This window comes from Betta splendens, chromosome 16 (genome assembly GCF_900634795.4).
Source record: "Betta splendens chromosome 16, fBetSpl5.4, whole genome shotgun sequence".
Taxonomy (NCBI): Eukaryota; Metazoa; Chordata; class Actinopteri; order Anabantiformes; family Osphronemidae; genus Betta; species Betta splendens.
The window spans coordinates 4498236-4521165 of NC_040896.2; the positions used below are offsets into that span (position 1 = coordinate 4498236).

The window sequence follows — 22930 nt, forward strand, 5'->3', positions numbered from 1 at the left end:
CTAAATGAAGCTTAGAGGTCCCTGCACATGCAAAATAGTAGGTGGCGGTAATGCACCTTTCACCTGCCAGAATGTGCTCCGTTGTTTGTTGTTCCAACCAGCATCGCAGCCTTCTCATTTTACCAGTGGAGCAAGAAAGGAGGACTTTATGGATTAATTTTATTGTAAATGGATCTGTGCCAACACCGCTGCCTAAATGCTTGTTCTTGTGTGGACATCATTTCACCTCCGACTGCTTTGTAAATGAGGGTATATTTATAACTGGGCTTGAGGTTGAAGAAGGGCTCTGTTCCTACAAGATGTGATCCAACTGCTGCTTCCTCAAACGTAATTACATGCTTGATACTTATTTGATGAATCCAAGGCTCTCCAGCATTTGTCCGGTTTGAATCGTGTGATATATGGTACTAAGGTCATTTACTCAGCTCACATTTTAGCTGCGAGTGCCATGTTAGCCGCTAGCATTAGCCGCTAGCATTAGCAGCTAGCGTTAGCGGCTAGCCCTCTACATGATATTCAGTACAACTTGGGTTTGGCTGCAATAGTTGCAAAAGTTGTGAGAGTCAGCTGTGTTTCTAATTACTATCGAGCCTGTCATGTGTATGTCATAGCCCAAGTAGACCTGTGAATTTGGGTTATGGCAAGTTCTATCAAAGTCTAACGTGTATTGTCTATATATTTACTCTGTATGCAGTCAACTTATTTCGATATTTTAGTCTGTTTATGGGTAAAATCAATTTGTAATTTGTAATTGTCGTGTTATGGTGCAGATTATGTGGAAAACCTGATGAAGACCATCTTCAATAAAGTCCTGCTGGACCCAGGTTGTTATATGGAGGACCTTATTAACATCCCTGTCGCACCGGCCCTCTGAGCAGAATTTGAGCAGCCTGACAGAAAGGAGGTCATTAATGCCATGCCAAGATTTAACAAACCATTACTATAAAAGCTAAGTTGAAAACGTGTTTGCTCCAGACACCATTACAACTGATCTAACTACCTCTACATATTGTTTACATTTGTGAAGGTTGTGAGATACATAGGAAATACTGGACATTTAATTAATCTACTGTTCTATTCTCTACTGTATACCTTCTAGAGTGGTGTCAAGGAAAACAGCTGCATCCTGTCACGACTTTGGACTTATTTCCTGTTTTATGTTAAAAGCACTTCCAGTTTCAGTTCTTACCATGTTAGTTCCCGCCTTACTGTACTTCCGGTTCTTGTTAACACACCTGTTTATCATCAGTCATTTACTCACCTGCATTTAAACACATTCACAGATGGTCTAAGTCCAACATATGTGCCTTGTCCCTCAGGAAACACTGCCCTGATCCACAAGACCAGGGAAGATGGGGTGAAAACTTGGACTCTTCACCCTAGAAGTCCCTAGCACCAGCTGACAAAACTTCTCTATGCTAATTTATGAAGGAAAAAAAATAATAACTACATTTTTATTAGTTATATATTGGGACTTAATATATTACCACCTGTCTAAAAGCAATTAAAAATATGCTAGGTTAATATGTATTTAGAACCAAAGCTATGTTTGTAAACCAGAGTTCCCAGGTACATTATGCAGTGATTAAACTCTAAATAGTAAAATGTTCTAAAATTGTTTATGAAATTCTGAGATACTGATTTATTCCACGCAAGTGTAATTGTCCATAGTTTGTCTGATATACTGTATATTAAATGCGTTCTGTAATGAATAAACATTCAAACATACTGGCTCCAGTCTTGGATCATCAACCATACATGACAGTAGGTTTGGAAACTGATTCAGATGTCTTGAGGTAAGGTTTATCAAAATTTTATTTTCATATCCCATGTCACGTTAATAAACGTATTAAACACATGCAATATCTTGACGGCAACAGTTGCTGTTACACCATGCCCCTGTAGGCATTCACCATTCCCACATTGGCACTTCATTATAGACAAATACGGCAAAATATAAGCTGCAGCTGAAGACCCCATTATGGAGAAATTATTTTTACACAGCAGCAGCACGAGAAAGACAAAACCGTGTAAAAATTAGTTTATATTAGTTTATCGAGCTATGCTGCCAAACAAGCTGTAGTCGTGTTATGAATATTATGTTGTAATAATTCAGGCTGCTTATTGGTGTTATGTTGAAAGGACTTCCTGTTTCACCTCAGCTGTTTTCTGCCATCCCGGTTCACCATGCACACCTGACAATAATTAGTAATCACACTCAGTACTTAAGCACCACCTCAGCCAACAGTCAGACGCCAGATGGTTGAGTCCTTGCACCACTATCCAGCATTCTAGTATTGTCTATCCCGTTTTGTTGATCGTGCCTGTTTTTTGACCGTCGACTCCTGCCTGAACCTCCTCTGTTACCATTGCCTGGATTTTGGTGTTTACCTGACCGTCTGACCCGTGAGTTTGTCTAACCCTTACCTGTACCGTTGCCGAGTCTTCCCGTGTACCGAACCGCTGCCTGCCTCCTGGACCTGATCTCACCTGTTCCTCATCTGTACTTTACGCTAAGACATCCTGTGTATGACCCGGACTGTTTGACGACGTTGATGCAATAAACCCTGCTCAAATTCACCCAGTCCAAGAGTGCTTAAAACACACGCTTTCAGACGGGGCGTATGGGCAATCTACAGAGCTTTTTGACATGAAAAGCTACAGACACCTTATTGAGACATCAAGATTCAATTCTTTAGCATTATGTAGCATGAAAAAAGCATAAGTAGCATTATAATGTGTACTCTAACCAAATGCTTGTCTTCATAGGACTATGAGGATAATGACACCATTTCTGCTACAGAGAGGTCTACAGAGGTAATATTAATACAGTGTATACACAGTATATATAACATCAAATGTTTTTCGATGTTTGTGTTGCATAGCCTAAATGATGTAACTTGAGTCATGAACAGAGCCAGGCCACGTGGCCTCCACATTTGTGATAATATGTGCAGCATCACATATGATCTTGGTGGTTCAAAAAATGATACATGTCAGTTACAGTATGGTGAACATTTATACTGTGGATGGCTCTCCTGTTCACATAGTCCTCTACATTTTCAGAAGGTGCATTGATGGGAATATGTGTGCCATCAATGCATCCAACCACATTTGCAAATCCTGAAGAGGATTCTAATTATTAGTTTATTTCCAGAGGTCACAGCAAGAAGTTATTAATTGATCATCATTTTTTAGATTAGCCTTACTGAAACGAATAAAATACCACATACCTGCAATCCTGTAAAACTCTTTAGTGGCTTTGAGGGGTTTGTAGCCAGTAAACAAAGGAAAAAAGGGCTTGAGGATGAGGCACACTTTCCGAACTACTCTACATATCTGCTCTTATGTATGAGCACGGCCCCGATGTGTGATGTATCTTATGTATGGTTGGATAAGATTTTTAATATGTTATGGACTCTTTAGAAAAATGGTACCGCTTAAATAAGTGTACATGGGGATATGATATGGGGATATGAAAATCAACTCGTGGCCTCAAAATCCTCTTGCGGCGTAAATTCAATTCCCTGCGAATTAATAAAGCCCCCTCATCTACAGGATCCTCATTTTGGTCTCTGCGTGAAGGAAACAGGTGCAATATATGTATGTCCTGAAAGATTAAACAAGGTAAGCCTATTTAAACACTGTTCACAGCAAAGGAAACTCTGGGTGTCCTGAACAAAAAAAGTAATTTGGCATAGTAACTGACTCTGAGTTTAGATTACTTCTCTTTTTGAAACTGGTTTAACGTATCCCGCTTTTACGGAATTAAGTTCCGAAACAGAAAACTGAGTTTTCCTCATTTCGGAGCTAAAAAACTCAGAGTTCAATAAACCTGATTTGTGAAACGGGCCCCTGAACAGCTGTTTGGCTACAGATCAAGGTAGTTGGCACTTAGACAAGTTTCAACTCGGTATATAGGCGGCACCATAAAGTACAGCACTTAGTTAAATTAAATAGTAAGTCCGTCTACCAAACAATGCGTGAGTTAGAGGTCCAAGGGGACTCAGTTCACCAAGCATTTAAATGCAGTTTAAAACAGAGTCTATTTCAGGTTTCTATCTAAAATTCTTCATTAAATAGCCCATAATATTTTAATTAGCGCTGCATAGCCACGTTTTTAGCTCGAAGGGATGTTGTGGAAATCTTATTATAAAGAAATCAACCGGAGATCATCAGTGTGATAAACCATCTCAAGGTTTACTCTCATGTCGACGCGGAGTGGATCACAATTACATCTAAGACGTGAGGCACATCTCACTATGTACAAAGTATCCACTGAAGGACTGAGGACACAAGACCTGTATTTATACCCTGTTACAAACCCCCACATGAGCTGTTGACTGGTCTTTGATATACATGAGTGCAGTAAACCCCCCTTTACTTCCTTTAACAATGTTCCCGTGGTCACTTCAGTGAAACCCCCACCATTTTATAACCAAATGCTTGATGACCCCCCAGGAACAACCCTCAGCCAGAGGCACAGCATCTCATGACAAACACAAAATTTCCCACAGGGAAAACAGGAAATAAAAGTTAGACTGACTTAGCTTGTGACCAATCAGAAACAAGCCCTGGCTCCCTACCATTTCTCTAATATTTTAATGTTGTTGTGTTTCCTGTTAATGTCGTTGTGTTTTGTGTTAATGTTGTTGTGTTTCCTGTTAATGTCGTTGTGTTTTGTGTTAATGTTGTTGTGTTTTCTGTTAATGTTGTTGTGTTTTCTATTATTGTGTTATTTATGTGTGATTTGCACTTCAGGGCCACTGTAGTTCTGTCACAGCTGACAAACTCTTACTTACCTCACTTTCTCTGGAGCTGTGCATGTGGGTACAGTACGTCAAGCCAGCTGACAGTCTAGTCGGGAGCTTTTGTGCCTTAACCACTATTGGTTTTGTGAGGGTTACAGATCCTAAAATCCCCCGTACAGCATTACGTTAACAAAGCCTTGATTTTCTTTTGAAGAATTAGTGTCCCACTATGAAATCACTAGTGCCAATTTCTTAGAATACCAACAACTAAAGTCAATACTTAATGCAAAAAGTAAGAATACTCCCATCCACATGCAACCACCAGCAGTAATAGAGCGATTTATTGATATATCAGGGAAAAGGACAGTATCCAAAATTTATATCTTAATTTCAAATGTAGACCAGGCAGTGAGCCTTCCGATCTCTAAATGGGAAGCTGATCTCAACATCACCACTAATTACATGTTCTGGAATAATATATGTTCTAATTTATTCAGAATGACAAAAAATACAAATTTACAACTAATACAATACAAAATTCTTCATAGAACTCACTATACAGGACAAAGGATGTTCCAAATGGGTCTCACAAACTCAAATATTTGCCCTCACTGTACAGATAACACAGCAGATAGATTCCTACATGCATTCTGGTCATGTTCATGTTCCAATTTTGGCAAAGAGTATGTGAACACCTTTCAACCCAGTTAAGATGTCCAATCTCTGCGGCCCCTGCACTTTGTCTTCTAGGAGATCTAAGTGGGCTTGATCTAGAGACAAACTCATCACACACACTTCTTTCTGCCCTCTGTGTCGCAAAGAAAATCATCCTTATGAACTGGAAAACTAAAAAAAAATAAGCATTACTCAGTACCTGAACAGCTTGTTAGATTATACCACCTTAGACACATTGTCTGCTTCATCAAATTAATGACCAAAAACTATACTCTGATTGATTCCATTTCCAGGTAAGGATGCATGGGGCTCGGGTGCTGCATCGTGTCTGGCACAGTGGTGGGGGGGGTGACTGGTGGTTGGGGGTGCCTGCCTACCTTAGGAACCAGGACAACAGGACTGGTGGATTCTGGGCTGGCCGCATGGGACAGCCCTGCACACATACATTTAGGGCCGGGGGTGGGCTCCTTCACTGGGGCCTGGGGCTGAGGCCAGTTGTGGCCTCGGCCACTGGCCCTGATGGAGAGATCACCACCCAGTTTTAACTGCAAAAAGACATTTGGGGCGAGGGGGGGCACTGTCCGGGGGACACACCGTCAGCCAGCGGTTGTGCTCCTGGAGGTGTCACCCACCTTCAGTGCACTTTAGTTCCAGACACTCACGTCCAAGCTGGGTTGCAGGGTTCTGGGGTGCCTTTTCCGCTGCCCTCTGCTTCCCCGGGTTGGGGGAGTTGGGCGGGGCTCAGGAGGAGCTGCGGTCCCTGCCTGAGGCCACATGGACGGCAGGCCGGAGACCTACCCTTCCCACGAATGTGATCAAGCGAATGGTGTGGGTGCGAGAATGTATCTTAGAGTGCATTGGTTCACGTATGATTGACTAGTTTGTTGTGAGAGAGTATATGGTGTGGTGTGTGTTGATGTGATGATGTGAGTTGTACGTGTGGGTGGGTGTATGCGTCTGTGTTTATGTGAGTTTGTATGCGTGTGGTGGGGTTGGAGTGTGGGGGGTCCAGTTTTCCGCCCAGGGTACGATGATCGTCTGCCTGGGTGGTCTCTTTTCTGCTGACCCCCACCAATTGCTGGCCTTGTGCTGCAGGCCGGTGTGGTGCCAGGGGACCCTCCCACCGGGGGGAGTGTTTGCCCCTGGTTCTCATGGTGTGGACAGCGTTGACCCACGGTGGCCCACTCTGACCTCGGGTGCTGTCTCTGTGGCTGCTGCAGCTCTGCCTGGGGGGCTCTGTGTGAGCGGCTTTGGTCGCAACACCTGCCCTCCTGGAACTGAAGGTGTGAGGGCTCCCTAGCTGCTAGGATTCTCTCCTCTGCTTGTTGGATGGGCGTAGTGGCCGAGCCCCTCACATCACTTTGGCTTCCACAAGTGGCATTGTTCATGCACCAACGTCTGCCTCACCCTTTGGGTGAATAATATTAAGCTACAGCCTTACTAACCTTGTAGTGGGACACTTTCCCTTTCCAAATCCAACTGTAAGTATTACTGATTTTTATCACTACCAATATCAATGTGTGAATATGGAAATTGTGGTGTTGTATGTCATGACTTTTATTACTGTAAGTAGTATGGGATATGTATAACAATGCACATGTGTATGTATATGATATGTATATGTTTGTATCAGTATGTGCACATACCTTAACACTATCATTGGTATTAGTATTAATCTCCAAGGTAATCCACAGTACAACAGTTGTTTAGTTATGAATGTGTTAGCCTAAGGTACATCCCTGCTTCTTATTTATTTTGCTCCGATTGTTTACTTAACAGATTTGCTTGGTTTCAGCAGCTGGTTGCACCCCTTACCCACCCACCCCCCACCCTCCCGCATACACACCATAAAGCACAACCGACTTAACCTGTCCACCAACACAGCAACATCACACATATTTTGGATCAGCTAAATAAACCATTAAATAAACCATAAATCAAGAAGAGTACATATATTTTATAAATACTCCTCTTGTTAAAGCAAAGCTGTCCATCACAATATGGCATTCAGCGTAAGATATGCTGCTTGTTAAACTGCTGGACAGAACAAAAAAAAAAAAAAAACAAAAACAAAGCCTGGATTTGATCGCAATCTGTGATGGATCCCTGAAGAATTTTCTTGTTGACCATTTCACTAATATATCTGGTTCTCCTGGTTCAGGTGAGGTTGTGTGAAAGTTGAGTCAGGTCAACTGATTCAGTTTGGTGCAGAAACAAGCTTCTAAAGTTTGTGCTCTTCTTGGGGCATGGTTCTTCGTACCTACTCCCTTTTGTGTCTTTTGTCCACCTAACAAACAAGCAAGTGTGAAGTGAGGCCAAACTGGAGGATAACGTGCCCTCAGACTGAAGAAGCTTTTGGACTTTGTTAGGCTGGTTGAAAACGTTGCCAGTAAATTTACTGCTAATTATTATAAGTACAGGGGCGGCACGGTGGTGCGGTGGGTAGCACTGTCGCCTCACAGCAAGAAGGTTCTGGGTTCGATTCCCGGAGGCGGACCTGGTGCCTTTCTGTGTGGAGTTTGCACGTTCTTCCCGTGTTTGCGTGGGTTCTCTCCGGGTTCTCCGGCTTCCTCCCACGGTCCAAAGACGTGCATTAGGTTGATTGGCTTCTCTCCATTGCCCGTAGGTGTGAGTGTGTGTGTGAATGGTTGTGTGTCTATGTGTTGCCCTGCGATGGACTGGCGACCCATCCAGGGTGTACCCTGCCTCTCACCCGTAGCCAGCTGGGATAGGCTCCAGCACCCCCGTGACCCCGCACTAGGGAGTAAGCGGTTAAGAAAATGGATGGATGGATATTATAAGTACAGTAGTAAGTAGTATATTTAGCACAAATAAAATATTCATGTGGATGTTGACTGAATGTTTGACTAAAGGGCATTGTATTTAGGACTGCTGTAACTTTCTACTTTAAAGTTACATAAACTCCTGCTGCACATAAAGTTGTTTCTTTGACTTTTTTCTTCTACTAAATCAATGATTGCATTATGAAGATAATGCTTTTTCTGAACAAACTTGACAAGTATACGTCTTTATAATGCAATCAATGATAACTTTAAGTTCAGTTATAAACTACTTTAGACTTATAGACGCTCGTGGTTTGAGCATGGTATATATATATATATATTTATTTTTTGTTCTGTCCAGCAGTTTAGCAAGCAGCATATATTACGCTGAATGCCACATTGTGATGGACAGCTTTGCTTTAACAAGAAGAGTATATATAGAATATATATACTCTTCCTGATTTATGGTTTATTTAATGGTTTATTTAGCTAATCCAAAATGTGTGTGATGTTGCTGTGTTGGTGGACAGGTTAGGTTTCTGCTTTAGGGTGTGTATGCGGGAGGGTAGGGGGGGGTTAAGGAGTGCAACCAGCTGCTGAAACAATCGGAGCAAAAAAAATAAAAAAATAAATAAAAAAAATAAATAAGAAGCATGGATGTACCTTAGGCTAACACATTCATAACTAAACAATTTTTGTACTGTGGTTTACCTTGGAGATTAATACTAATACCAATAATAGTGCTAAGGTATGTGCACATACTAATTCAAACATATACATACAATATACATACATATGTGCATTATTATACATATCCCATACTACTTAATAAAAGTCATGACATACAACACCACAAATTCCATATTCACACGTTATTCATATTGGTAGTGATAAGTATCAATAATACTTACAGTTGGATTTGGAAAGTGTCCCACTACAAGGTTAGTAAGGCTGTAGCTTAACATTATTCACCCAAAGGGTGAGGCAGACGTTGGTGCATGAACAATGCCACTTGTGGAAGCCAGGGTGACGTGAGGGGCTCCGCCACTACGCCCATCCAGCAAGCAGAGGAAGGAATCCCAGCAGCCAGGGAGCCCACACACCTTCAGTTCCAGGAGGGCAGGTGTTGCAACCCAAGCCGCCCACACAGAGCCCCCCAGGCAGAGCTGCAGCAGCCACAGAGACAGCACCCGAAGCCAGAGTGGGCCACCGGGGGTCAACGCTGTCCGCCCCCATGAGAACCAGGGGCAAACACTCCCCCCGGCGGGAGGGGTCGGCCCTGAAAGAGTAGAGCCCGAGGACCCCACGGTCCGTAGGGAGCCCGCCAGAAGATGCCCCCGCGCCCAGAGTGGGGCCCGCCCCCAGTCCACCACCCCCACATGGGCGGAGCGGGGCCTACCCCATCGGCCCGACCTCATCCCCTGGCGCTACAGCGGCCTGCAGCACAAGGCCAGCAATTGGTGGGGTCAGCAGAAAAGACACCACCCAGGCAGACGATCATCGTACCCCGGGCGAAAAAAACCGGACCCCCCACACTTCAACCGCACCACACGCATACCAACTCACACAAACACAGACGCATACACCCACCCACATGTGCAACACACATCATCACATCAACACACACACACACCCACACACACACACACACACACACACACACACCATAGACTCTCTCACAACAAACTAGTCAATCATACGTGAACCAATGCGCTCTCAGATACATTCTCGCACCCACACCATTCGCTTGATCACATTCGTGGGGAGGGTAGGTCTCCGGCCTGCCGTCCATGTGGCCCCAGGCAGGGACCGCAGCTCCCTCCCGAGCCCCGACCAACCCCCCAACCCGCGGGAGGCAGAGGGCAGCAGAAAAAGGTCCCCCAGAACCCTGCAACCCAGCTTGGACGTGAGTGTGTGGAACTAAAGTGCACTGAAGGTGGGTGACACCTCCAGGAGCACAACCGCTGGCTGACGGTGTGTCCCCCGGACAGTGCCCCCCTCGCCCCAAATGTCTTTTTGCAGTTAAAACTGGGTGGTGATCTCTCCATCAGGGCCAGTGGCCGAGGCCACAACTGGCCTCAGCCCCAGGCCCCAGTGAAGGAGCCCACCCCCGGCCCTAAATGTATGTGTATGTAGCTAAGTATGAGGAACTTTGGGAGATACCCAATTCTCCGGGGGGTCCAGCAGACAGAGCCATCAATGGGAAGGCTCCGTCTACTGGCCCCCCCGGAAGGAGCCCCCAGATTCCTGACAAGTGTGTATGACGAATGCAATTAAAACTGCAGAGCATCCCATTTGGAAGGGACGGAACCACTTCTCAGTAGCCCCGGTCCCTCCATCAGCAGGACGCCCCTTGCAGACCTAAGTGGATGAATACGGAGAAATGTAGTTGGGAAGCAGAGCGCCAGGGTCCGCAGAGCCAGGTTCCCGACTGGCTCTGCTACCTATCCCACCACCCCCCACAACCCCCAGCCAGGAAGGGACAGCCGAGACCCAGGGACCGCAGTACTACTGCCCAGGCGCCACACGCAGCACAGCCAGAGCCATCCTCACCCTTCTTTCACACTTACCCATTCTCTCGCTCAAGTATGCCCATGCTCGCCCCGTGTGGTGTGACACTCAAACCCACACACATACTCTGCGGTTGTGCACTGAGGGCCAGCCTCCGCCCAGGGCCCAATAAAGGTTCTAGCCTGAGTAGTCCGCCAACCCCCCATGCAACAGGCCCGAGCAGTTACCAGAGGGCGTCGGACCGCTAGGGCAGGCAGCGCCCCACCCGAGCAGGGGCAGCGCCCCAGGGGAGAGACACCCCTCCGGGCACAGGCAGGCACCCCCAGAGGGAGTCCCCCGGACGCAGGTCACCCAGGTCTCCACCCCCAGGTCCGCCCCCGCACACCGGCAGGGAGGCCCGCCTCCGGCTCCCCGGAGACAGGCACACGCCAACCCTCAAAATGGTCCCACCCCGGCACAGGGCCGCCGGTCTCAGCAGCCCACCACACCCCCGCCGCAGGGGACCCATGCGGCCAGCCCAGAGTCCACCAACCCGTTGTCCTGGTTCCTTAGGCAGGCAGGCACCCCCAACCACTAGTCACCCCACCACCACTGTGCCAGACATGACGCAGTACCCGAGCCCCACGCATCCTTACCTGGAAATGGAATCAATCAGAGTATAGTTTTGGTCATTGATTTGATGAAGCAGACAATGTGTCTAAGGTGGTATAATCTAACAAGCTGTTCAGGTATTGATTAATGCTTAATTTTTTTTAGTTTTTATAGTTCATGAGGATGATTTTCTTTGCGACACAGAGGGCAGAAAGAAGTGTTGTTGATGAGTTTGTCTCTAGATCAAGCCCACTTAAATCTCCTAGAAGACAAAGTGCAGGGGCTGCTGGGATTGGACAGCTTAACTGGGTTGACAGGTGTTCACATACTCTTTGCCAAAATTGCTGCACAGGTGAGCATGACCAGAATGCATGTAGGAATCTATCTGCTGTGTTATCTGTACAGTGAGGGCAAATATTTGAGTTTGTGAGACCCATTTGGAACATCCTTTGTCCTGTATAGTGAGTTCTATGAAGAATTTTGTATTGTATTAGTTGTAAATTTGTATTTTTTGTCATTCTGAATAAATTAGAACATATGTTATTCCAGAACGTGTAATTAGTGTGATATTGAGATCAGCTTCCCATTTAGAGATCGGAAGGCTCACTGTCTGGTCTACATTGGAAATTAAGATATAGATTTTGGATACTGTCCTTTTCCCTGATATATCAATAAATCGCTCTATTACTGGTGGTGGTTGCATGTGGATGGCAGTATTCTTACTTTTTGCATTAAGTATTGACTTTAGTTGTTGGTATTCTAAGAAAGTGGCACTAGTGATTTCATAGTGAGACACTAGTTCTTCAAAAGAGGTAAACTTGTCTCTTGTGAAAACATGTTTCAGATGTGTTATCCCTTTGATATGCCAAGTTGGAAAGTGTATTGCCTTTTTGTTTTGTATGATGTCTGGATTGTTCCAGAGAGGTGTGTTTTGGCAAAGAGTAAGCGAAGACCCATTAATTTTAAGAAACCCCCACCAGGCTTGCAGAGATGCTTTTATGCTAATGTTCTGGTAACAACTATGATGTTTGATTTTGGTGCTGATAAAGGGCAGATCTGCAACTTTATATTTCCACAAAATGTTTGTTCAATGTCTATCCAGGAGGAGTCTGCTGGCATGGGTTTTATCCATTTGTGGACATGGTTCAGTCTATTGGCAAGAAAATAGTGGTGGAAGTTAGGTAGTTCTAGGCCGCCGCAGCGTCTGTATTTTTGAAGAGTTTTTAAACTAATTCGTGGTGGCTTGGTTTTCCACAAAAACTGTGAGATGTAGGAGTCTAATGTCTTAAACCACGCCTGGGCTGGCTGAGTTGGAATCATTGAAAATATGTAATTAATTTTTGGCAGGATCATCATTTTTATGGTGGCAATTCTTCCCATAAGTGAAATGGGTAAGGACTGCCATCTTTTGAGGTTGGCTTCTATTTGTTTTAATAATGGATTGTAGTTTAGATCAATAAGCTCTGATAGCCTAGACGACAATTCAATGCCCAAGTATTTAATGTTCCCTGACTGGAGTGTGGTAGAGGAGATGTTAGTCATCTTAAGGTTAAGTGGTAGCACTATAGATTTGGTCCAGTTAATAGAGTACTCTGAAAGTCCTGAGAATTCATCTATGAGGCTGATAGTTGTAGGAAGAGACGTCTGTGGCTCCAGGAGAAACAGTAACACATCGTCAGCATATAAACTTATTTTATGATTTACTGATTTGGTCGATATTCCAGTAATTCCTTCATGCTGTCTTATTGCTGCGGCTAGAGGTTCAATAAATATTGCAAATAGTGATGGGGACAGTGGGCAGCCCTGTCTTGTCCCTCTATGCAGATTAAACCTTGGTGAGATCTGGTTGTTTGTTCTGACTGCAGCGTTTGCTGAGTTGTATAATATTTGGATCCAGTCTATGAATGTTTCCCCAATGCCGAATTTGTGCAGAGTGGCTAAAAGAAACTTCCAGTTTACTCTATCGAAAGCTTTTTCTGCATCTAAGGAGACGATGGCTGACTCTAGTTTATGGATGGTGACATAATCAATTAAATTAATTAGTGTGTTCATATTGTTTGTTGACTGTCTACCTTTAATGAAGCCTGTTTGATCAGAGTGAATTGTATATGGAGTGATTTTTTCTAATCTTCTAGCAAGTGCTTTACACACTATCTTTAGATCTACATTTATTAGTGAAATTGGTCTATAACTCGATGGGAGTGTAGGGTCTTTTCCTGTTTTTTGGAGCAGGCTTATGAAGGCAGAATTCATATTTGTGGGTAATGAATGTTGTTGTTTAATTTCAGCTAACATTTTGTAAAAGCTGGGTGCCAGCATGGACCAGAACTCTTTATAAAATTCAGTTGGGAATCCATCTGGTCCTGGAGCTTTTTTATTGGGCATCTCCTGCAGAGCTTCATGTAGTTCTGCCAAAGATAACAATGAGTCTAGAGTTGTAGATTGTTCTTCATTAAGCTTTGGCAGTTCTAGTTTATTCAGAAACGCCTCTATGGCTGAGGTGGGTGGATCTATTTGGGACGTATATAACTCTTGGTAAAAGTTTTTAAAGGTATCATTTATTTCATGGGGATCACGAGTAATGTTGCCTTCCTTATTAGTTATTGAATGGATGATTTGTTTCTCTTTATTATTTTTTAATTGGTTAGCTAGAAATTTACCACATTTATTAGCATGGTCAAAGTTCTCCCAGCGTAATTGGTCTATCTGAAACTGAGTTTTGCAATCAATTATATTATTTAATTTCAGCTTTAGATTCTTTAGGTCTTCTAGGTCTTCTTGAGCATGGTATATAAATAGTACACAAACCTCATGTGCTTCCAGTCTACCTGTGGGCTGGGATTACACATCACTGCTCCACCTGGTGCATGAATGGGTCATTGCAACTAATTTCTCAGGAAATTTCAAGGCGGCTACGCATTAAGTACATCACAATGGGGGGTTGTGACTGGTGCAGAGGGGCTTGTGGAATTGTGCCTAAGTCATGCAAATGTCATGTCGAGATCAGCCAGAATTCCTGCAGGAACAAGGCAGCAAAAATTTGCTGCTCCATCTGTGTGTGTGAATTGTTAAGAAAATGTGTTGTTTCATGATAGCTGCGATCTATAAAACTGTAATATGTTTATGAATGTTTTTGCAAATAAAGCATGGCACAAGTAATGATGACTTGAGCTCATACTATACACTTATGCTGGGACTGCAGAGCCTTAATCCGACAGCCTTTCTAAACGGGTTTTAAAAAGGAGATAGAGTAAATATAAAATAGGCTGAGTAAACTCATTAGCCTTCATGACATCTAATGTTACAGAGCAGACCTTATGTCCTTGCAGGTGTGGCGTGTTTGAGATACAACGTAGACTCAACATGAGGGAAAATAGATCTGTCACATGTAACAGATTAAAAGCCCCAACATGGTTAGAGGCAAAGACGCATTTCCCCAAAATGCCTCTTGATCACGTCAGCATTTGCTGTTTTTGATTCAACAGCAAAACACTTCTCAGGAAAACTCAGTTTGCATTTTCAGACCATCAGCTTGTCAAAGATTAAATGAGCCTGATTTAAGCCAGCGAAAAGCCAAAAATCACTGCACAGAGGAATGTCATTCATCAGTTACCACGGTTGCTTTTTTTTGCTTGTCACCAGTAAGACATGCTCTGCCTGATCCTTGCTGGGATTCAGACAGAGTGCACAATCACAGCCATATTTAAATCATTTAATAGGCCTGAATTCACCAAATACCAAGATACAATTGTTTTGCCACACTATAAGTCATGCAGAATAAACACATTGTATGTACAGTATTTTGAGCTTTCTTCATGGAGTCTTCAGTTTGCATGTTTTCCTTAAGTCTGTGTGGTGTACAGGTGGTTTGCATTTCCTACAGGTGAGAGAGAATACTGAATTTGTGGCCCTGTGATAGACTGGCGACCAGGTTGTTCGTCACCACTTGCTCGATGACATATAATACTTTGGTTTATGAGACAGTACCAACGTTACTCATACTTACCTTTTATGCAAACACAATTCATTAAATGTCAACATGTGCTTTCATGTGGCTTACAGTAGCTTAAAGCATTACTTCGTCTGTTCTTCCTTATTAGACCTGTAGCCAGAAATTTGAATGGGAGAAGCAATTCACAAGAAAGTAGACATTATAGTAGTATATATAGTATTCTTGTAATTAAAGAAGAATTCATTTTTTTAGTTATAAGATGTTAGTGGGGCTGGTTTTACTCTCACAGACTTTACCCCGAAATTTAATCATGCATCTTCAGCCACACATTTTTTCAGTAAAACACTAGCAATACATTTTTTCTTAAATGAGATTCAACAACAAGCTCAAACTGCAATTTACTGTACATGCTGGTAAATGCTAAACTCTTATAAGGTGAACATCAAGTAATCATGGCTGGACGTGGAGCAGACACTGCACCTCCAGACACAGACAGGTTAAAGGTTCCCTGCACCTTTTCTACAGGACCAGACTGAGAGACACAGAATGACTGCCAATGAAGTCCTGTTGTTGTCTCTTGACATTGGTATTATCTTCTTGCTGCCTGCTTGCATGGGTTTCTCCACAGCTGAAACACGTTCATAGTGTTGCTGACCCTAAATCGCCCATACTGTAGGTTTGTATGATGTGTAAGTGTGAATGTTTTTTTTCAGCGCTGTTGTAGACTGCTGACCTGTCCAGGATGGACCCTGCCCATCGCCCGGTCCCTGCTAGGATTTATTCCAGAACCACCTTCACATGAAAAGCAGTGCCAGCAGGATCATGTTGTGGTGCATTATTATCTGTTTATGGGAACAAACTGAAGCAGATCCAACTTCTCCATCAGTTTAACCTTGTATTATACTGTTCATGATAGTCAGTGATATCACATTTTACAAACATTTTGCACTCAGAAACACACACTCCTCCTGCAACAGTCAATGAATGAATGACTGAATACAAGCTGATGTTCATTGTTGGTGAATAATATTTCATGTCACAATTGTCATCAGTTGTCACAGTGTATCCTCATTTTCATAAACTTAATACCACTGACAATTAGACAACTGGCATTTCTCCCTATAGCTATCACTGTAAACCAAGTGTGCTGGTTGAAGCTACTACAGAGTTCTGCAAGTTGATCACTGTCTATACTGTAGCTAGAACATGTTTAGCATCACAATGTGGTATAGTAGCATTAGAAAAGGCTAGACAATGACAATCACTTACTGGTAAACACACATACAAGAACAACTGTAACTGTTTTCATTCCAGTTCCTCCATTTCTTGTTAATGTCCATAGCAATCTTTGTTGTTCCGAGGTCACTTTATTTCTTTATGTCACACAAGACGCGTTTGCTACTGTGATGTAATGCATCGTTACAAAAATCTATTGCTTTGGTGCATGGCGGTTTGATAGGACTGCATACCCAAATGACTTCAGCATGAGATGATGGTGGAAATGAAAGAACGGCGGCAATCTTTATGAGGAGGAGATTAAGATAAAGATAATAATAGAGGAGCAGATCAGTAGGAGGGAGACGACCTATTGTAGCTTTTACAATGCTGCTCACTTCTGGCAGAGCTACGAGCCAAGCAGGAATTCCCTGAGAAGCAAAGAAGCTTATAGCAAAGCTCATGTGATCATACTGTATGATATTCTGGCAAGAGTGTTAAGATACTTCATTTGTATATGCATCTCCTGGTTTGGTAGTTATTTATGGACTTAAATAAAACATTATATAAATAAATAATGTCTATGTACATAAAATAACTGTAAAAACATAAAACCCTCTGTTATGGGAAAATTGTTTCTTCCTTATTTCTATGTAGTTATTATATGATTTATGACTTATGTTCTGCAATTATTATCTTATGTTTTGTCTCACAGTATGCATTTGACATTTCACCTAGATTGTTCAATGGTTGTCTCTGCCTGATTGACTCTCAACTCTAGCTCCCAAACCCAAGGTGTCTCAGTCCCTGGTCCTGCTCCTTGTTTTATTTTGAGTTCTTTACTTTCGGTATTGTCTGGTTCTATTCTCAGGTTTTATTTTGAAGAACTTCCTGCCACTCACTCCACAGCTGTGTTTACTGTCACGTCTTGGGTTTACTTCCGCCATTACTTTGAAAGGACTTCCTTTTTACTGTACGTCATTTCACAGCTGTTCCCTGCTTCTACCGGTCATTATCCACACCTGCACTTCATCAGTAATCAGTCACCTAGCATTTAAGCATTAGCTCTCACCCCAGTACATAGCCCGCCTGAACCCTTGTGTTGAGCCTTGTGTTCCTGTCGGCTCCACCGAGGGCGCCATTCTAGTTTCTGTTCCTGTTGGCTCCATGGAGGGCGCAGTTCTAGTTCTAGTTCCAGTTCCTGTCGGCTCCACCGCGGACGCTGTTCTAGTTCCTGTCGGCTCCACTGCGGACGCCGTTCTAGTTCCTGTCGGCTCCACCGCGGACGCCGTTCTAGTTCCTGTCGGCTCCACCGCGGACGCCGTTCTAGTTCCTGTTCCTGTCGGCTCCACCGCGAACGCCGTTCTAGTTCCGGTTCCTCCCGGAGGAGATCGTCCCAGCTTCGGTTCCTGTCGACCTCCCGGAGGAGGTCGTCCCAGCTTCGGTTCCTGTCGACCTCCCGGAGGAGGTCGTCCCGGCTTCAGTTCCTGTCGACCCCCCGGAGATCGCCCCAGCATTGGTTCCTGGTGGCCCGGCTCCAGCCACGTTTGACTCTGCTTCTGGTGGCCCGGCTCCGGCCACGTTCGTCTCTGCTTCTGGTGGTCCGGCGTCAGCTGCGTCTCTCCCGGTCCTTCGTCTGGTCCCGGCTCCATGACGGCCCTCGTCTCTGGTGCTGTCTCCAGCGTCACGTCCATCTCGGACTCCTTATCCGGCCTCGCCCTCGGCACCTCCTGCTGTTTGCGTGGCGCTGCCTCCTGCGGCATCGTCCGCCTCGACCCCTCAGCCCCCAGGATGGTCGTCCGCCTGCAGGACATCGCCGCTCAGGGTGGTCCCCGTGGACGCTGGCCCAGCTTATGGGCAATGAGTGTGCCACCCTGTCTCGACGGCGGCTGAGCAGGATCTCACCGCGTCTCCACCCTCCTTGAGAAGGAGCAGCAAGGCGTCTCTGTTCGTTCATGCACCCTGGACTTACCTCGGTATTGTCTGGTTCTATTCTTGGGTTTTATTTTGAAGGACTTCCTGCCACTCACTCCACAGCTGTGTTTACTGTCACGTCTTGGGTTTACTTCCGCCATTACTTTGAAAGGACTTCCTGTTTACGTCATGTCACAACTGTTCCCTCCTTCTACCAGTCATCATCCACACCTGCACTTCATCAGTAATCAGTCACCTAGAATTTAAGCATCAGCTCTCACCCCAGTACCTTGCCAGATTGTTAGTTCGTGTTTGTGTGCATTCACCATCATCCAGCGTTTTTGTTCTTGTCCCGACCCGTGTTTTCGATCTTGTTTTGCCTACCGTTACCGAGCTTTGCCTGATCCCTGCCTGCATCGTCTGCTGAACCTGTCTGGTAATTACCCTGCCTGTTTTATGGCTACGATTCTGCCTCGTCCTAAACGGTACTTCTATCTCTGCCAACACAGTTAACGAACACTGTCTGTCCACGGAACTGAGCCTGCCTGAACCCTTGTGTTGAGCCTTTCTGCTTACCTGTGTATGACCCTGCCTGATCTTGACTCTGAGTTTTGGAATAAATTCCTTTTGTTTTCATATCCCAGTCTGTCTGTGCCGTGCATGTGGGTCCGCCGCCTTTGACGTTCTGACACAAGGTCGGGGAGTTGTGTCTCTGTCAGTTGAGACTTGGTACTCCTTCCTCACAGATAGTTGGCCGTCAGCGATGCAGGTGTGAGAATGTAAACATCTTCACACACACTGCGACAGGGAGGAGATGGTGCATGTAATTTGATTGGGTTAGAAAGACATTCCACCCTAGTCGGACAGAGAAGCTAAAAGGCAGAAGAAACTTGAGGATCGTGGGCTCTTTGCATCACACCTTTGTGGTGTGTGCACTGATCTACCCAGCTGGTTTTTGGTTTGTTGATGTACACGATCAACATCCATGCTTTTGATTTGCTTTCCCCATTGTTTTTATTTTCCTTTATTTTTATAATAAATTACACAAAAGACAACTCACTCATCTGCCTCTTGGGAAATTTCCACCACAATTTTGGCATCTACGAACAGGATTCGCTGCAGGTCGTCTGGACGGTGTGACCAGAGACGATAGTCCTGAGGACTAGGGATGCTCAGCCTCCAAACCTCTACAGACATTCAGAGCTGGGAGGACTGCTCATCCGTCTGGATCGCCTCTGACGAGATCCTAGAACTCAGATTCAAACTCAAATCTTAACTTGGCTTGGCCCGGTGAGAGAGATTTATTTGATTTGGGAAAAAACAAAAAGATTGGAACTTTTATTTTTAATTTAGCTGAAACATTTCAATTGGTTGGAAAAAAAAGAAAAGAAATCTCTTATTTGGTTGAAACACTTAATTTGATTAGGAAAATTAATTAGTTTGAAAAAAAAAAATCCCAATAATACATGTTCTTAATTAGGTCAAAGTCTGCTCTGGGTGGTGAGACGTCGGTTGCTAAGGGTTGGCTCGTGGAACCGAGCTTTCGTCTGTACTGAGGATACAGACATGGTTTTTTTGATCTGTGCGTGGTCCACACTTGGGGGACTGAGTATAAAAGACTGCTTCTGAAAGATGGAGCGTGTTTGCAGAGTGAAGTATTTTCAAGATACGAGGGACCCGGGTCTTAGAGGGGCCTAAGGTTGAGGAAATTCTTCGGGAAAGGCTCTTTTGCCAGATCAGGTTGGTTCCCTTTTTACGGAGACGTCCAATAAAAAGGCATTTTGGGAAGGTTCCGGCCGGAACACACAAAAAATCTAAGGCAGGAAACCGCTGGACTCTGAAAGACGGGTTCGGGGCAATCTGAGTCTTCACCACCACACAGCAACCGTACAAAACTAAACGTAATTAAAGTAAGAAGTAAATATGGTTATTAGTGCGTTTCATATTTCCATGAGTGGGAAACTGCTTATGGGTTCAAAAGAAGAATCGCTTAGTGTAAAAGGACATACGCACCTTAAAAGAAAAATTAGAGACAAAAGAAAAGATTTGAAAAAGCAAGACTATTGAAACTAAACCCCTGAAAGAAGTAAAAGAGAGATGAGAGTAACAGGAAAAAAAGGAGATAACAACTCTGGGGAAGAACACACCACACACACACATATCATGTCAAGAGCTAATGCTCCCATTCTTTCTGCTCTTTGTCCTAATGCAGAACTGAGCGCGATGAGGGTAAATCCGGATCTGGACTCCTTTCCCACCATCAGCAGAAGAACCGAAGGAGAAGAAGCGCCTGACCAAAAACCAGAAGCCAGGGTGGAAGCTCTCACAACACAGCAGCTGGAGGACACAGACCACTGCATGGAGGCCTCAGCGGCTCCCACAACGTCTGCAGCCATCACGTTCTGGGCTCATCAGACTCACCAGCTACTACAAGCCCTGCACCAGCATAAAAGGACTGTGTCTGAAGCTTCAGAGGCCGTGAAACTGTCTTACAAGCGTGTGTGTCTCATACAGACACCTGCTTACGACAATCAGCAAAGGAAAACAATGAGAAGCAGCAGAGTGAGCTCCATCTGAGAAGACGTGCTCTGACACAGATACTGGTTGAAACAACTGGAGAGGCTTCAGACGTGATTGGCCCAATAGAGCTGCATCTGAGCATCCAGGAAAGGTCTTGTCATCGAGGAACAACTGTCCCATCTACGTCAGGCTCCACCCACTGGCGCTCACATCAGACTGATGGTTGAGGAAGGAGGAAGATGACGGTTCCTTTTCACGTGATGTAGAAGACGGTACCGCAAACACACACACACACACATTCATACACAATGAAGAAACACGCTTACAGCTGATACACGCTCAAATTCATGTTAATGCTTATCTGCTTATTCATGTTCATGCTTATCTGCTTATTGCAATGAAAAATCGCTTTTTGCTCAAAACATCCCACAGAGTGATTTTAAAATGATGACAAACAGCTAAATGACAACTGCTGCATGACTTTACAGTCTGATGGGTTTAAACTATTTTACTTGCAACAAATTCAGTAATAAAATCCTCCATGTTTCTAAACAGATTTGTGCACACTATAGGTTTGTCTGGCCAGATTAGAAGAAAACAGACTATTAATGAGTATTAAAGGGAAGACGACTATTAGAGAGAAGTAATAATAATTACTGTACGTACCACAGTATTAAAAAAAACTTACTGTTTCACTGTCTTGTGCAACATCTGACAGCAATACACCTTAACATTCATTTTTGCTTATGCCCAGTTAAATTATTAGGAAGAGATCTAATATGTAGTTTGGGTATTTGATTGATTTCCATTCTGTATTCACCTACTTTACATACTTTTTGAAAACTTTTTTTTATTCTGCCCGTCATGCACAACAAACAGTGAACTTGGTACCTCCACATTCTAATGACACATATTACATGCTTTTGTTTTTATTTTTATTTTTCAGAGGACGCTCTGACCCAACACTCAGCCTTACAGGAAGCCCCTGCTTCCCTGTGGCTCACACACAGACATGATGTAGGTTTGATCAGAGGATGTGAACCAGTGGTCATCACACCTAAATCTGACCACAGACCATGTAAATAACAACACCCTCTTAAAGGAAGCCATAGATGGCGTTACTGCAGTCACCTTAAAGCTACTGAAACATTGGATGCTACAGGCCACAAAGAGCCTGTCTAAATTACAGTTTGTTCAGACAAAGGTAATTTTCTGGGTCATTGTAATTACAGCTGATGGCAAATCCATCTCACCCAAAAGAGTTAAAGCAATTTGAAACCTGTCTAAATCGTGCACGTATAAACAGCTTATGTCTTTTCTAGGTCTTTGTTCTTATTGTAGGAACCTCATTTCTAACTTTACTGTCTTTGAGGCCCCACTCAGGGTTCTGACGCAGACATCTTCATCGTCTACTTCTTGTCACGTGGACGTCTGAGGATGAACAAACGTTCACCGACCTCAAGCTCCTACTTTGGGTCTTCCTGATCTGACCCTACGCGACCTTTCACTCAAACAGTGGATGAGAAATAAGGTTGTACGACTTCTGTTCTTTTGTCCTCATACTGTGTCTTTGATTCTTTTGGAATAGAAAACATCACATCTTTCTACAGCTCGATGGCTTAGATGCTACACCACCCTGCTCAACATGCTGAACATTACTATCAAGAGGCCATCTTGAAGTCTGGCTCTTTGCTAAGACACTGCTCTGCTCAGGCTGCAGAGTTGACCGCGTTGACTGAAGCTAGTAATCTAGCAGAAGGAGAGTCTGTTACCATCTACACAGAAGTCTGATTGTAAACCTATCATGATTAGGTTGCTGCTTTGCTGGACGCTGTCCTGCTTCCTACAGCTAATGCTGTTTGTAACCGTCCGACTCCCAACATCAGTGACAACTTTGTTTCTGCCAACATGCAGCTGCAGACGCTGCTGCGAAGGTCGCTGCCCGACAACCATTTCCTCTCCTCATCCTCATTTCCTCTCTCCAAATCTCTCTATCCTCTCCTTCCTCATCTCTCCCT

At 44.1% G+C, this 22930-nt stretch overlaps 1 long non-coding RNA gene across 1 annotated transcript; it reads left to right on the forward strand.

The window, feature by feature from the left end:
• Positions 1 to 2705: 2705 nt before the first annotated feature.
• LOC129603142 (uncharacterized) lies at positions 2706 to 21512 on the forward strand. Its single transcript, XR_008692802.1, has 2 exons — positions 2706 to 2817; positions 20605 to 21512. It is a non-coding gene; the product is annotated as an uncharacterized LOC129603142 (long non-coding RNA).
• Positions 21513 to 22930: the final 1418 nt, after the last annotated feature.